The sequence below is a fragment of the Pezoporus occidentalis genome, unplaced genomic scaffold (assembly GCF_034315485.1).
Source record: "Pezoporus occidentalis ecotype Australia unplaced genomic scaffold, CSIRO_AGI_Poc_V1 ctg26, whole genome shotgun sequence".
Taxonomy (NCBI): domain Eukaryota; kingdom Metazoa; phylum Chordata; class Aves; order Psittaciformes; family Psittacidae; genus Pezoporus; species Pezoporus occidentalis.
This window is the reverse complement of record NW_026914502.1, coordinates 709,912-718,092: the sequence shown is the minus strand read 5'-3', so window position 1 is coordinate 718,092 and position 8,181 is coordinate 709,912. Positions and strand designations below refer to the sequence as shown.

Below are 8,181 nucleotides of genomic sequence, written 5' to 3'. Positions count from 1 at the left end.
ACTAGCCACAGCGGAATATTAATGAGACAACGGTCATCCTGTTTTGAGAGACTTATCCAAGCAACACTCATTCCTTAGTCACCTCCAGTCACCTCCAGCACCTATGGGCTATATGACATCCAAACTAGGAACATGGTATGTATATAGTAAAAATTCCATACCTCAGAATAGGATCTGAGACGTGTTGAAGACTGGGGACATCCTGCCGTCCATGTCGCCAACAAAGACGTTAAACAGCACCAGTCCCAATACTGACTTGGATATCGAGCTGCTGATGCAACTCTTTGAGGGCAACCATCCAGCCAAATTCTTATCCAGCTGCTGGTCAAAACCATGTCTCTCCAGTTTAGAGATAAGGATGTCATGTGGGACAGTGCCAAATGCTTTTCACAAGTCCAGTTACATGATGTCAGCTGCTCTACCCTTATCCTCCAAAGCTGTGATAATGAACTCCACCAAGGTTGCCCCTGAGCTTCACATTCACCTCCAGCCTTTTCTTGCTGGTGAGAACAAGGTCCAGCATTGCACTTCTGGTTGGCTCCTCTGTCACATGGAGAAGAAAGTTACCATCAACGCATTCCAGAAACGTGGATTGCTCCCAGGCCTTCTCTCAAGGCTTTCAAATTAACAAAGTATGTATTTGGAGGATAGTCAGTGAATGATAAAAACTGAGAGGAGAGAAACATTCACTCCTTGGCTGGGAAGTTTTCAAAGTTGTAGAGCCTAGGGGCTATCTTTAGATATATAAGCAGCTCCTGTTGGATACAAAGAAAATGGTGCGTCTATGCCTGTGAACAGAAGTTGATCCTGGCCTTAGGTGCTTTAGAAGGACGTGTTTTCTTGCCTCTCTCTGAAAAAGAGAGAAAAAAAAAGGCACTTGATTCCTCTTTCTAAAGCAAAATATAAACATCATAAAGCATGTTAGTACAGACAGTCTCGGTGCTGTTCCCCACCCTCCAGCTTTACCTCTCGCTATCTCCTTGTTACTTAAATAGAAAGTTAGATGTAGTACACAACTTTAAAGCAGCCTTATATGGTAATTTTGCTGCAACAGTAAAAAATGATCAGTTTATCTGTCCAACAGCCAAACAACACTTCTGCAGTAATTTTTGCGCTGACTTCCAATCTCATGAACATTTGTTCAAAAAAGCATGTTTCTGTTACAGTCCTCATCTCAGCTACAATGTCTGAGGTTTACAACACTCTTTTTGAGAGAAAACCAGGCAAGAGCCACCCCTGATAAAAATAGCAACATGGAGAAAACCCCAGTGAAGGAATTCAAACGCAGCTTTGTAGCTTGTCAAGGCTAATATAGGCCCTGACAATTCAGAAGTACGTGATGCATGCTTTATGCTCTTAGTACAGAAACAAGGTGAATGAGAATAAAACAGTCAAAAATCCTCACCTTCATGAAAAGGACACCTTAGCCACAAGACCTTCTTGCCTTCTTCAATCACAGGCATTCCTCTTCGCATGCATGAGGGAAATCAGAGATGGTGGAGCTAAACCACAAACCTTGGTGTGCAGCCCAGCCCAGCCAGCGTTTGTTCATGGACTTCATTTTCAGCCTAAAGAAAGGTCACACATCAGTTACTGTGTACGGTGCACTTCATTGCGAGATTACTGAACGCTATCAATGAGGCTATAATAGAAGTTCCTTTCCACATCAGGAAAATCCAGCAGTTTGACTTAGCTGATGTATGTGTCATCCCTTCCCAATATCCCAAATGCTATTAGAAATGAAAATATCTGTAACAGCTTCAGACATCTCATCTGTTCTTCTGGGTGAATGTACCAGTAAAGGTCAGTCTATGGATGTATCATTTCCTGGGGTGGGGGGAAGTAATAGGCTAAATTGTTCACATCGGAGTGAGACACTCAAATCAGAGCAAAGGCACATGAATAAATGGCTCAACAGTCACAAAGAGCTGAACGGTCACAAATGGCTCAACAGTCATAAATGGCTCAATAGTCATAAAGACCAAGCACTCTTGACATTGCAGACTTCCAAAATCCCAGAGGCAGGTCAGCTGTTCAGGGATGCAGCACAACTTGGTATGGGATTGTTGGCAGAAGGATTGAAAACGTCCCTGATTTTCTGTGCTAAGTGTTGGTAAATGGGGCGGCTTTACTGTGTTTCACAATTTGCCTTTCTGCACTGATACCTTCGGAACCCAGTCAACTGCAGATGATCTGGAGAGTTTGTGTGGCAGGGGCTATTGTCAGAAATGAGTTAATGGCACAGAGACTTCTTGTCTGACTGCTCTGGTGCAGGGTGGCTGGAGTGGGAGCAGCTGCACTGTTTTTTGCCTGAAACATGTGTTCCAAATGTAAGGAAAGCACATCAGGACTCCTGGGGCATTTTTAATGACATCAGATGGGATTATTTAACCTCAAGAGGTTAACATTTAATAATTAGGTTAGAACCTGCTGTTATCGGACTTGTCCGTCTTCTAACACTAGACGAAATTTTAAACATCTGTGGAGGCCACAAACTGGGGGGGGAAAAATGGTCATTCCTCAAACACTGGGCAAAAAAAATGGGTAAGGAAAACATTCCTGGAAGGATCCTGGGTTCATTTACGGCTGAAGTGTTCAAAAATGATGGTTAATACCTAAAAATGAATGCCTAGTGAGATTAAAAAATCGACTGGAACTTTTGTAAATGATGCTAGATAAGGCGTTTTAATACCTAAAAGAGTCTTTTATTCTGGTCTCAAGCTATTTACACATCTTGAACACTTTTGGACATAAACAGCTAACTCCTTATTCTCACTTAGATTCCCTCAAGTGTCTGGGGAGGCCTAGCCTTCTATGTAACTAAGGTGACTTTAAAAATCTGCAGGAATTGCTTTTGCTCTGACACATCAGTTTGAAAGTAAAGGTCCTAAATTCATTGCACTCTGGCATTAAACTAGCAGAAAGGAAACCAGCAGCATGCACATTTTCTAGTAGACAGGAAAATGGTTTGGTAAGAGCGTTTGCGCCAGTCTATAGTGTACATGCAGAATAGGCACCAGTAGATGAGGGGTTAAAATAGAAACTGAAGTATAAAAATCACAGAGCAAGACAAGGAAGCACTTGAAAAACAGACAGAAAAGTAAAGCTTGCAACACAGCCCAGACCAAATGAAACCAGACCTGCACAACATCTGGTCCTCAGATGGTTTGCTAGCAGCTGAGTGGCAGCATGTCTCATAGGCTGACAGGTAGTGAAGAGGAGGTATGTCTCAGGCTGACTCGGAGGCTCTCCTGCTCTGCTTAGCAAGCTGGGGATACCTGCTCTGCTTCTCAGCCTGCAGCTGGGGTGCACTGCATGACCAATGTTCTCAGACAAGGCAACCCATGAAGGAGAGGCTGGGAGGAAGGCTGCAAGGAGGTAGGGAGAGAGGGCTGCAGCAGGAGGGGATGCAAAGGTGTAGGGTAAGGGGGCATGGGAATGAGTTGCAGCAGAGAAGGCGGTTTGTAGGTCACAGATAGGAGAAGGTGTGAGGGCACAGAGGAGCAGAAAAGTGAGGTCCAAAGCTCTTGTGCTGAAGTCTCACCTGTCACTGAGCTGGGGACCCCTGAATTAAACCATAGAATATGCCCAGTGGCTTAGAAACCCACAGGACAAACAGGACGGGGTGTCCACCCTTCACACAATGCTTGTGCCGAGCTGCACTACCTCCCAGACAAGGACAGCAGCTGTCTGGGGAAAGTCAGCAACGCATGGATCAATGGACGTGAGCACAGCCAGCAGCCATGGCAAGGTTAATGGGGTAGCAAGCTGCATGATGTGTATGCCAGGAAAGATCACATTCCCTCAAATGGTGGAGTCATGGTCAGCCATGTGGACCTGATGCTTCAGTGCTGAATGCAGCAGCAGCTTCACCGAGACCTCTGAGAGGGGGAGAGCCCAGGCACCCAGCTCCACTTTCCTCAAGCCCATGGAGCTGAGGCAGCTAGCTGCCCTTTCTTGAGCACTCCACAGGCCATCAGGATGCAAATTATCACCATTTGTTCTATTTTTCAGCCACCACCACTGCTGAAAACATTTAGATTTTGAAATGCCACAGCTGTATAAGAAAGAGAAATGCATTTAATTTACTTCTTTTTTGACTCAGTTTCACAGATGTGACTACCTTGAATGGCACTTTCAAAATCCTCAGTGGCCTATGAGAAGTGGAGTTTGCTGTATTCTGAGTGCCTCATGAAGCCAAAAGATGACAGTCTTACTTTAGACCATGAGGAGAAGAAACAGCAATATAACTAGGGACTGCTTGAACTAATTTGTCAAGTCACTCTGTTCAGCCTCCCAGGTTTGTGCTGGACTTCTTCCACACTGCCCTGCATTATCTCCCTTTCTTCTTGCCTTGTAAAAGTTCCAGTTCTGCACAGATATTCACGTATGTCTGTGAAACTTGCAGCAGTTGCTTTGGTCTGTCAGTGTGATTTAAGTTGTAGTCTTCCTATACTGGGGCTCTGCTGTTGCTAACACTCCCATGCTTAACTACCTCACATAGCAGAGTTCAGAACATGTGCAAGGGTTTGCAAGACTGGCTATTTCCTTGAGAGCACTTATAAAGAGACTCTATATGAGGGCTATAAATATTTGAAAAGTGGCCAAGAACAAGTTTTGAAACTATAAAAGTAACGCTGGGGGTGAAATGACAACTTCCATTGTCAAAGGAGCAGTGCTTCATTACAATTTACTGGATTCTTTTTTTCCCTCCCTAGAAATTAATGAAATGTTTGAAGAAAAATATCATAGGTTCTGCATTTTCCTGACAAAAAAAAAAGTAATAATTGTCTTCTTTGTTTCAGGCACTGAAAGAACCAAAGTATACCAGAATAATAGAAGAGTTTGAGCTATTCTTGAGCGTAATCTGGAAGTATTATGCTTGTGGCTTAAAAGATCATTCTTTTTAAATGCTTCTGTTTCAGCCAGCGTATAAAAATATCAGGAAAATCAGAATGATCCTGGCAAAGCAGCTTTGTGACGCCTTCTCCATTAAGGTTACTTATTCGAAATCATGCAGAAATTGATTCAACAGAGAACATGCTCCAAGTCATACAATGTCTTTTCTTGACTAGATGCGACAAATTACAACATCTGACAAAAACTGCATAAAAGAAACTCACAAAAGATATTGTAGGAAGGAATTATTCACAGAAAAAAACATATGTAAATGACAGGAGAAGGGCAAACAAAGTGTCTATCATTATAAAAAGGGGAGGAAGACAAATTACTGGAAGAAAGCAGCCAACAAACGAGCTGTAAATACATGGAAGAAAACAAAAAGATGAGCCAACAGCCAGTTAGCATTTGTTAGAGATGAGCCATGTCAACTCATTCATTTCAGGAAGATGATAGCACAGTTTCCCTTTCTGGTTAGGGAAAAGTATACACACCATATAACTTCATTTTAACAAAGGTTTTGGGTTGTTTTTTTCTTGGTGGTGTATCACAGAAAAACCACATGAGCAAGCTAGGCGATCACAGAATGGATGAAACACTGGGGGGTTACAAAGCTGTTTGGAAAGCTGTATTTTTATGTGATGTGAGTGTTTGTGGACAAGGTATGTGGTGATTCTGGAGTTCTGCTTGTGTTTGTTATGATCCAGTGATAATTCATGTTTTCATTAATGATCTTGTGAAAATTTGGAGATGATATCCAGACTAAGTGGAACAGCAAGCATGTCAGAGACAGGGTATGGATGGGTGCTAGAACGGGAGCAATAAAAGGACAAGTTGAAGGTACACAGGCAGGAATCATCAACATGAATAAACTCAGGCTGAAAAATAACTGTTTAGGTAACATTTCTATAGAAGAGATCTTGGATATTAGTGAATTAGAAGGTTAACAAAAGTCAGTAATTTCATGTTGATTTGGAAAAGGAAATGCTGCATAAGAAGGTTTAAGTAGGAATAAGTGAAATGGACTGACATCTGTCCACTTTGGGTAGAACACCTGAAGAAATGCAGGAATCAATAGAAAAGAGTCCACAGAGTTCACAAATATAGAAAACCACAATCATTGGCAGCAGACTGAATGAGTTCTGACGGTAGCAGAAAGCAAATGTACGGCTGGCTCTTCAAAGCCCACAGTAAGGCAGAGAAGCAGTGACAGGCCTACATTATGACTAGAAATACTCAGCTAATTACCTTTAATTAGAAAACTTGGTAAAACTGAGAATACTGAAGTGACAAAATAGATTTCATGATGATGACTTCTGTTGGAGGTCTTTCTTTAGAGACAGATCAGACAATACTTGAGGTAAATACCACTGATCTTCCCTCCAGGAGAGCTCCTCCAGGGCTTTAAGCAACCTGTTCTAGCAGGACGCCTACTGCAGGGGGGGTGGAACTAGACACTCTTTAAGGTCTCTTCCAACCCAAACCATTCTATGATTCTGTGATTCTATGATTCTATGACAAAGAGTGGATTTCTTGAGGGGATGTATAGGTAATTATATTAATTTCTTCTCTAAAGTGCTTTTACAAAGCTTCTGTGAAGAGTTGAGTTTGAAATTGTTACTTGTTGTTTACTTCTGGAAGAGCTCTCAAAATGTCCATTCAGGACCTGGATCGTGTTTTTAACTGGGAGTGTGAAGTGAAAGATTCCCTCATGTACCAAGAACTCCAGAAAAAGCCACAGAATCTGGGTGAACTTGCAAGATCAGGTCAACTGGCTTTGCTGATCCTCACCAGAAACTGCTATCTTTGTAAGAGCTTTTGTTGGAATTGGACATAAACAGATCTGTTACATCGCTCAGTCCAAAATTATGACCTTGGCTGAAATGATGTTTGCTTGAATCCATTACTGGAAAAGTATACTCCAGGAAAAATTGCATGCAGCACTGGCTTGAAAGCAGAGAAAGCGCCAATATCAGGATAACTTTCTTATTCTGGAAATGAGAGCTTTCAAATCATGGAGATAAAATATTAAAACCTAAGAAATACTCAGACAAATACTCAGCAAAGCTGTATCAGGAAGAGCTTTTTATGGAATAAATTCAGTACCAGACTTGATATACTGTGATTTAGTGACATGTCTCTCTGTGCTGAAGCATGGCTACAAGTGCCAGTCCTGAAGGATGCTGTGCACCTAAACCAAGCACACTTCGCATTTCACTGGTGTGGGCCTAGAAGCTGAGCTAACTTCAACTAGGCAAACATGAAGAGGAAAGCTTGGATGGGGAGAGAGAGATCTGGCTGCATGCACTCCCCCTAAGAACTTGGTATAGCTCTTCATGGATAAGGGATTGCTATGACAGATGACTGGCACACAGCTAGACCATTTAAGTGTAGAAGCTGTGAAACCATTTGCTGAATGGTATATAAAACTGTAGTAACTATGAGCTGAGGGGTATGTGATAATAAAAAAGACTTTTTTGTTGTTGTTGCAGATGACTCCAAAAGCTGAATTTTTAACATCAAAGACCTGGAAAAGCAGAAGAGAAGAAGGATATTTGTGACAGTAGAAAGGATGAAGCTGGGGTGCTGAGTCACCGAAATTAGAGAGAGGAAACATTATTAACTGTCTCTCCCTAATTGTGTAGGACTTTTCCCTTGTGTATTGCCAAAGCTTGTTTAAGATAGTTCAGTCACCTCTCATGGATGAAACTCTGCTAACTAATCATTTGGATTTCTTTTTTCGCTGATTCTTCTACTCACAATTTTACATCACACTATACTAGCCCTTGGACGACGTGCATACAAATTCCTTTCCATAAGTGGAACTTGCACCTTTCAAAAAACCCATACATTGGGTTACATCAGCCTCCCATTTCATTCTGGGTTGGTCAAAGCTACAACATAATGTTTGCATTTATTTCTGGTAATTTACTTCATAAATCAATCCCTCCAGTGCCTTAAACACATCTGTTCCTTTTCTCTGAACGTCTTCCAACCTATCAATACCTTTCTGGGATTGAAGGACCTAGGATTACATCCAGTGCTTTAGGTGAATCATTACTTCAGGAGCATTTTGTATTATGAAGTCCTGTAAGTGACTGCAAAAACTTGAAAAAGCTATGTTCCAGTAACCTTGAGCCATAAGATGTTGGTGGTCTGGTCTCTGTGGCATGAATAACAGCATTCTGTACCTCATGTGGAACATGACTAGAAAAAAACCCCAAACAAGCACAAATTCAGGCTTGAAGCAGGCTGGACTTGTTTCACGGTCCTCTGCAGCTG

The 8,181-nt window shown here is 42.0% G+C and overlaps 1 long non-coding RNA gene across 1 annotated transcript in view; it reads right to left on the bottom strand.

Annotated features, from left to right (window-relative positions):
• Positions 1–461: 461 nt before the first annotated feature.
• LOC134166346 (uncharacterized) overlaps positions 462–8,181 on the bottom strand; it is a 37,844-nt gene continuing 30,124 nt past the window's right edge. The window contains exons 2-3 of the long non-coding RNA XR_009965835.1: positions 1,406–1,568; positions 462–850 (exon numbers count right to left, since the gene is read on the bottom strand). This is a non-coding gene — a long non-coding RNA (uncharacterized LOC134166346). The remainder of the gene's footprint in view (positions 851–1,405; positions 1,569–8,181) is intronic.